This window comes from Camellia sinensis, chromosome 14 (genome assembly GCF_055761805.1).
Source record: "Camellia sinensis isolate YWXY chromosome 14, ASM5576180v1, whole genome shotgun sequence".
NCBI classification, from domain to species: Eukaryota; Viridiplantae; Streptophyta; class Magnoliopsida; order Ericales; family Theaceae; genus Camellia; species Camellia sinensis.
In genome coordinates, this window is record NC_138974.1 from 86,551,492 (window position 1) to 86,560,359 (window position 8,868).

Consider the following 8,868-nt stretch of genomic DNA (forward strand, 5'->3'; position numbering starts at 1 on the left):
TGTTTTAGAACATTTGCATTGTTTTGGAAAAATAATATTTTGAGTTATATGTATTGTACTATTAAAAAGGGTAAATAAAATGGTGAATCTAGGAGAAAGTTGTTGTTACATCAAATAAGTTGGCCTGTGTGTCTAGGGTGAAAGTCTCGAAAATTACGCGTATATATGGGTGCCGATCCTGCGGACGAAATTTTCATAAAATGGCAATAGTAGTACTTGTACAACCTACGTTTACATGGGTTTCAGCTTACGGTTTCCTTCGGATGGAATTTCCGAGAAAGGTTGTATTTGTTCTAGAGATTTACCCATTTATTTACTATTATGTTGGTTCCGGCACAAGATGTTTGGAATATGATTTTAATAAGATATTTGCTGCTGTTTAGCGATGTATTCGCATTTGATTTAGCAATGTATTTACTGGTTGATATTGAGATACTGGGATTGGTTTTTGAAAAGGAATTTTATAGCAAACAGATGATTTGAACTTAGAAAACGTTTTGATTAAACAAAAGGTTTTGGTAACTGGAAAGAAAGGATCTTGTTGAGTAATTAAATGGATTTTGGAAATGCATTTGGGCATATTGTATATATGTATTGCATCATGATTATTTATGCTGGTGGAGCATGTTTAGTTTTTAAAATATTCTCTACTGGGCTTTATGCTCACCCTTCATGGCTGAAATGTTTTTCAGATGTACATATGTAAATGCAGACTGTGATGCGAAGTTATATTCGAACCGTGTAGGGTGATTCCGTTATTTGTAGGCCAAGGGCCATTTATGTTATTTATTGGCTGTATGCCATTCTTGTAAGGGTTGCACCCTTGTATATGATGTAAGCCTCAGGGCGTTTAATTTGATTTTATAACATTTGTACATATTTTGGTCACAAAACATCCATTTGACTTAGATCTTATATCTAGGAATGTACAATATTGGATAAACACATATATTGTGTGCCTATATAATATTCATTTGTATGAGAGTTGTTATCTATTGTTCATCATTGAGTGGTTTATTCACATGAGTCAGACCTTGTTAATTCAGGGCGTGATAGCTAAGCATAGGGTTATTCGAACCGCTCAACCCGAACTGAATTGCATGCGAATGGGCGGTTTTGCAAACACAATGTGGACGAATGCGATTTGAAATATGACATGACTGCGGGTTTTAGGAGGGTTGCGGGTTTTACTTGTACCTACAACAACCCGCCCGCACTTAGATTATTTTTTTAAATTTTTTTTTAAAAACCTAGACAAATACTTTTTTTTTTTTTGGGTTAAATCAATACTGAAAACAGAGAAAATGAAGAATACATTTTGGTTTTTTTGCAATTTAATGTTGTTGTTATGTACCCATTGATCAATACTTTTATTGAAGTTTGACAACAGTTGTTTTGTGTGTACCAAAGTTTATACAATTGAAAATATACATTTGAAAATATAAACAAATTGAAAATTCATAACAAATTGAAAATATATACAGTTGCTGTGTGTGGCTCTGATAACTTGGATGAATTTAGTTGCTTATTGTTTATTCTTTCTTTTTTTTTTTTTTGGAATTATGCTTATTGTTTAAAGGAAAAAATCCAATCCACAAACCACTCGCATATCCGCGAACCCTACCTGCATAAACCATAACCCGCACTGTGGGCGGTTGCTGGTTGAATTTTCCCCAAATTGCAGACATGCAGGTGGGTTCAAACCGATTCATAAACCGTCCAAAATCGAACCGCGACCACCCCTAGTTTGAATCCAAAACTTTGGATTTCATTAAGAACACACCATTTAAGTAACATATTATGATACTAATTTCTTTATTATTTATTTTTATTCTTATTGGTCTAAATTGTATATATATATATGGGAGAGGCTTTTCTCCAGTCCCTTATGTGTTTTAGAACATACTGTTGGGCCCGTGGGGCTTACCAGGGTCTCGTTTTGATGATCTGAACTGTACAATGTGTAGAGCTTGTCCAGTACTTTATGCTTGCAAAAATTCACGTTGATTGGATATCGTTAGCCCCTTAATCGGAACACATTTTGTTAATAATTTATTTTTTAAATTATATTTACCATTGACAAAAATGTATTCCGATCAACGGGTTACTGATATCCGATAAACGTGACATTTTGCAAGCATAAGTACTGAATGAGCTTCAAATCATTGAAACAAAAGCCATGATGGCCTCCACAGACCCAACATTACGCTCCAGTCCACTATGTGAACCGGCGAGAAGCCTCTCCCTATGTATATACTATTATATATGTAAACAACTCACTTTAATCTCTTGAAGCCTACTCTCTACTTTTGCCAAGTGGATTTTTTTTGTATCAAAAAAGCAAAAAAAATTATAAAGTAAAGTGCACAAAATTTGAACATCATTACCATTTGATCAACAAACACTACATCTATATACTAAGGCAGGAAGTTTTTTGAAAATGTATCAAAATGTCTAAGAGATACATTTTGTTTCAATGGCTGAGATTATACTTACCATGTATCTAAGGGTTAAGATGATTCTTTGTTTTTGCTTCCTCTCCTCTCCTCCCTCCCAAAAAAAAAAAAAAAAAAAAGTCTTTTCAAAGTTTTCACTTACTCTCTCTAGCAGTTTGCTTTAAAAGAAGCCGAATGGCGAACTAAGGTGGGCTCAGCCCCGAGGCCCAAGAAAGTAAATATATAAATAGAAGAACATCAGCCAAAAAAAGGTATGTAGGAACTACTACACTTAAAATACAAGTAATCCAGAGAGTAGATACTGACCTGCCCGTCGGAGTGCTAATTCCAGCACCCCTGACAGGAGTGTTGATTCCTTTTCAGGTGGCTAGTTGAGGATCACGAGCGTCCCCCAGGATCAGAAGAGTATTTCCAAATCACTTCTCCACAACGTACATAAACAATACCGATCCTGAAACATCCACAAGACCTGCATATCCATATGCCACTAAGACCAACCTTATGTCATTTTCCTTCATTTCATTTCTAGTTCATATATGCTACTCAATTCATGAGTTAAATTCGTTATTTTTCAACAACCAAAATGAGACTACAACTCAATGATTTTTTAATTATGCAAAACTCACATAAACACTTCAAACCTGCCATTTTACGGATATTTCGTCCGAATGAATCAGCACCCATTTATATATAAAATTTCGAGTCTTTCACCCAGGACACTCCGGCCAACTTGCTTTAAATGGAGTTCATCTCCTTTCTCTTCCCAAACAAATATATATATATATATGTAATGTATTTATAAAAATAATCACATATGGAGTACATCCCCTTTCTCCTCCCAATGAACATACATATACGATGTATTTACGACATTGTCATATTCAATGACACCAACAATGGATTAGCATTAAATCGCCTAATCCTCATGTAATTTCTACAACAATCATAGTTATCCTCCACCGATAGCCCAATGCAATTATTTCTAAAGAGATGTTCAATATCAAAATAAATAGTTTATTCAAAACTTCCATAGGTGAGATAATACATATCCAATATCACCATTTATAATCACAACCTTCCAATTTCACGTTTTCAATGTTAATCCCGATTATTTATGCAAAATAATGATTTAATCAAATTAGGGAAAAAATCCCCCTTTTAACAAATATCAACCCAAATACCAAACACAACTACTCTGGTACAACATGATCCTATATTCAAGCCTCACACTCATTTACCTCATGCTCATCAAAAATCCCTCTTTTCCATATAACACTCAAATCTTAGATTTGTCCAAACTACAACCAAATCTCATCATCTATACACAATAGCAAATAACTAAGCCAAAAATCATATTAGAGTGTAGAAAATCCCTACCTCAAGTATTGAAGAAGAATAGAAATGAAACTCCAAAATTTACGGTGTCGAAACTCGATCTCCATTGCACACAACGAAGCCCTCGAGAAGTTATACAACTTTGGTGAAGAACTTAGGTCTAAAACCCAATGGATTTGAAGAAATCAAAGAGAGAAGATGACTTCTAGAGAGAAAAGTTCTAGATCTGGAATTCTGGAGAGTTTTAGAGAGAGAGAGATCTGAAAAAAAGTGATCGAAAACATCAACTTTACGGACTGATATAACATGGTCCACTTGGGCGTGGAACTCCCTGCTCGAGCGTCAGACACAGACTCCCGCTTGAGGGTGCAAAAATCCGCTCGAGCGTCGAATACACCTTTCCAGTACTTTTGTAGACAGGTCAAAGTGTAGGGACCAAACATTCTCTGCTTGAGCGGGGAAATGGACGCTCGAGCGGACAATCAACTTCGAATGCATTTTTCCTTTTTCCTCTGAGGGGCGCTACCCCTCGACCTCGCCAGGGCCCAGTCGAAGTAGCAAAACGTGAAAAAAGAATCGAAATCGGGATCGCTACAAAAATCCTATAGTGACTGGAAACAGATAGATGCAAATGGAGTATGGAAATTTGGGGGAAATTTAAAAATTGTGACATTTGGAAAGCATTTTATGCGAAAGAATTCAGAACCATTCACAGGTTCCTTGACAAGGAACTTGTCAATAGGCGAAAAATTTTTGAATGCTATAACCGCTGACCTCAATTCTAATAATAAGGTTAGGAATTAATGATAGTGACATATATCCATGATTATTTTATTATGTTTGAGCGAAAAGAATTGACTTATTTTTATATGTGCTTATTTTCAGTGTAGTTCTTCTTTGAGTATGGTTGTTCGAGCAATTCTTTTAGATAAGAAGCCTGAAAAAGTGCCAATAGTAAGTTGTTAATGTCCTCAGTGCCTTAATTAGATTATTTAATGAGAAAATCAATCATGTAATCAGGCTTGGGGAGGTGGGGGAAGTATCTCCAGTCTTGTATAATCTATACTATGGTGCTCCATCATGGGATGTCGAGTGTCCAATCCACATAAATTGCAATAATGCTCTTTTTCTTATAACAGCTGATGGAGTCTGTGTTAAGTAAGGTTATGGAAGAGTTTGAGCATCACATTGCAAGCCAAACCGAGTTGGTATGTTGTTATTAGTACCATTTGTTTTAGTTTTAAAGAAGATACTAAAGTGCTCAGGGAGATGTTCATCAGCTCTAAAGAATGTTCACACTGTGCATTGACATTAAACAGTTGATAAAGAATTGATGTGTGTAAGAACCATTTAAAAGCATGTTTTAAATAAAAAAATTCTAGCTAATTATTAAATTTATTAGCTATTTATTTTTGTATAATGTAGTTTAACGGAAGAAAAAAACTTCAAAAGATGTGATAGTTTCTCTGGTCAACAAATCCCTCTTGAAACATGGTTCTGGTGATATCCAGGTTTGTTAATCGCCAGATTTACGCGGAAAATTTAGCTATTTTGTTCGGGCACATATTTGATGCATTTCTTTAACATTTTTTAATTAAAATTCAATTTATAGTATGATTTTTTTCTCTCATTTTTGGAATGTTGTAGGTAGAAGAGAAACGTTTCATACGAGTAAAGAGAGAGGAATGCTTTTGTAGAAACCATGTCCCTGATGAGGAATCAGAAAAACAATTTCTAAAACAGAAGATGATATTTGAACAACAGAACAGAGATATTATAGTATGACCTAGCTGCATTGTATTTTCCATCAGTTTTTGTTTATTGTCTTTTATATATGTGCATTAATGTTAATTTGCTTTTCTGTAGGAGCTGAAGTAAACTCTTCACACTACAAAAGCTGGTATGTAGCTCATGCAAATGAAGTTTCACGAGGGCATCCACAATGTTGGTAGGTATTTAGATTGATTCTTGTGATCGTTGCTGGTTTTAATAGATTATTAACTATTTATTTATTTATTTTATGCAGGTGGAGTTGGGTTTCTTCAATGTTAATTTGCAATATTTTTCTTTTCTTCAATATTTTTCCATTAGTTTTTGTTTATTGTCTTTTATATATGTGCATTAATGTTAATTTGCTTTTCTGTAGGAGCTGAAGTAAACTCTTCACACTACAAAAGCTGGTATGTAGTTCATGCAAATGAAGTTTCACGAGGACATCCACAATGTTGGTAGGTATTTAGATTGATTCTTTTGATCGTTGTTGGTTTTAATAGATTATTAACTATTTATTTATTTATTTATTTTATGCAGGTGGAGTTGGGTTTCTTCAATATTCAAAGGATTTTTTTTATCTCATTTTAATTTCTTGCCTTCATAGGTTTGCACATTCACGGCCTTGCCTGTGTAGCTTCTGGATATCACAAAGTTCTTGAGGAAAACCACAAACTATATAATCAAGTGCAGGACCTTAAGGGTAACTTTACTAGTTTCCTAAAAGTCTAGCAATCACACTCGCTTTTAAATTCTATCCAAGTCATGAAATGGATTGAATACATCTTTGTTTTTACTTACTTAGGAAGTATTAGGGTTTATTGTCGAGTTAGACCCTTCTTGGGTGGGCAATCAAAGTATTTAAGTAGTGTGGAACATATAGAAAAGGAAACAATTACTATTACTACACCATCAAAGTACAGAAAAAGGGCATAGGTCCTTCAACTTCAACAAAGTTTTTAGGCCATCTGCAACCCAAGGTTTGTGAGGTTTTGACTTTGGGCTTTTATGGATCCTTACTTTTTAGAATTTCTTTAACTCTATCCCTTTACCTTGTATTTCAGCGGAGGTTTTTTCAGATACCCAACCACTGATTCGATTTGTTCTTGATGGGTATAATGTATGTATATTTGCATATGGCCAAATTGGATCAGGAAAAACTTACACAATGGTAAGATATGCTAACAATTATTTTTGAAACATTTATATCATGAGATATTTGTGTAGCCAAAAAAATAATTGGTGGTTTCTTTTTTTAATACACAGAGTTGGCCCACGGATCTTACAGAGCAAAATTAAGGTGTAAATTACACGGCATTGGGCAATTTGTTTCTTTTGGCAGAACAAAGAAAGAACACAGTTAGTTATGATGTTTTTTTAAAGATGATTGAGATATATAATGAGCAAGTTAGAGTTCTACTCATTATTGATGGTCTTAACAAAAGATATCCTTTAATATTGGTTTTATTCCATGCATTTTCAGATTGTCATTCAAGCATATGAATCTTGACAAAAGATATCCTTTAAAATAAACTATTGATATTAAAAAACTAACTAGCATTTAAGACTCGGATTTTGTTTTAGTCTCTCCACACCATTGTCTGCACCTCACGGGATTTCCTTAATCTATTAACACATTAAAAATCCACAACAGTTCCCAAACTGGACTCAATGTACCAGATGCAAGCCTTGTTCAAGTGACATCAACATCTGATGTTATTGATTTGATGAACTTAGGAAACAAATCATGTGGTGGGTGCAACAGCCCTCAATGACCGTAGTAGTCACTCTCATAGGTGTGTGTGGATTTATTCGTCTTATGCTTGCCTAAGCATATCTCTTTTGGTATTTCCGACTTTTACTAGTAATCAATTTGCAGTTGCTTAACTATTCATGTCTAAGGAAGGGACTTGACATCTAGAACTATTCTTCGTGGCTGTATGCATTTAGTTGATCTGGCAGGAAGTGAGTGGGTAAACAAATCTGAGGTTACAGGAGACAGACTAAAAGAGGCGCAACATATAAACAAATCTCTTTCTGCTTTGGGTGATGTGATCTTTTCCCTTGCTCAGAAGAATTCACACGTCCCTTACAGGAGCAGCAAACTCACAAAATTGCTCCAAGACTCACTTGATAAGCCTAGACAAATGCATTTACCACAACATTCACTCTTGTTTCATTGTCTTTTATTTATGTTTTGTGGTTGTATTTTCATTTTAGGAGGCCAGGCCAAGACACTAATGTTTGTTCACATAAGCCCCGAGCTCGATGTTGTAGGAGAAACAATAAGTACACTCAAATTTGCCGAGCGTATTGCCATCGTTGAACTTGGTGCTGCCTGTGTAAACAAAAATAGTGCAGATGTTGAAGAGCTCAAAGAACAGGTCCTTACATTGTCTTTGATTGCATAAGAAAATTTGACTCGTCTTTAGTTCTTTCATTTCACTAAATATTTTGAATTCTAATTTCAAATTGCTAGTCTTAAAGCAGCCTTGGCAAGAAAAGAAGGGCAAGTCGAGCCCATGTAGCACAATGTCCTCAGCTTATCGTCCTAGGCCACAAAATGGAGATATATTGGCTGGATGAATCCAGAGTTGTTACTAGAAATAAAACTAGATTGGTAGCCAAAGATTATAATCAAGAAAAGGGCATTGATTTTGATGAAACTTTTGTACTGTTTGCTAGACTTGAAGCTATTAAAATATTACTTGCTTTTGCATGTTTTAAAGATTTAAATTATATCAAATGGATGTTAGAAGTGCTTTTTTAAATGGGTACATTCTGGAGGAAGTTTATGTTGAACAACCTCTCGGTTTTGAAAATCATAAATACCCGGGTCATGTTTTCAAACTCTCTGAAGCTTTATATGGTTTAAAACAAGCTCCTTGAGCATGGTATAAGAGATTGAGTGATTTTCTACTTGACAAAGGTTTTTCTTGAGGAAAAATAGATACAATTCTTTTTATAAATCCCAAAAAGGAGGATATGCTAATTGTTCAAATTTATGTTGATGATATTATTTTCAGTGCTACTAATGAAAATTTGTGCAAAGAATTTGCTAAAAATATGCAAGGTGAATTTGAAATGAGTATGATGGGGGAGTTAAATTACTTCCTTGGTCTGCAAATTATACAAACAAATGATGGGATCCATTTAAATCAAACGAAATATATCAAGGATCTACTCAAAAGGTTTGAAATGGAATCATTAAAGCTTGCAACAACTCTAATGAGCACATCAATAAAAATCGACAAAAATGAGCAAGGTAAACTTGTAGATGAAAAAAAATATCGAGATATGATTGGTT

At 34.5% G+C, this 8,868-nt stretch overlaps 1 pseudogene; it reads left to right on the forward strand.

Annotated features, from left to right (window-relative positions):
- The first annotated feature begins 235 nt into the window (after positions 1-235).
- LOC114289621 (kinesin-like protein KIN-14I) lies at positions 236-8,089 on the forward strand (annotated as a pseudogene).
- The last annotated feature ends 779 nt before the right edge of the window (positions 8,090-8,868 follow it).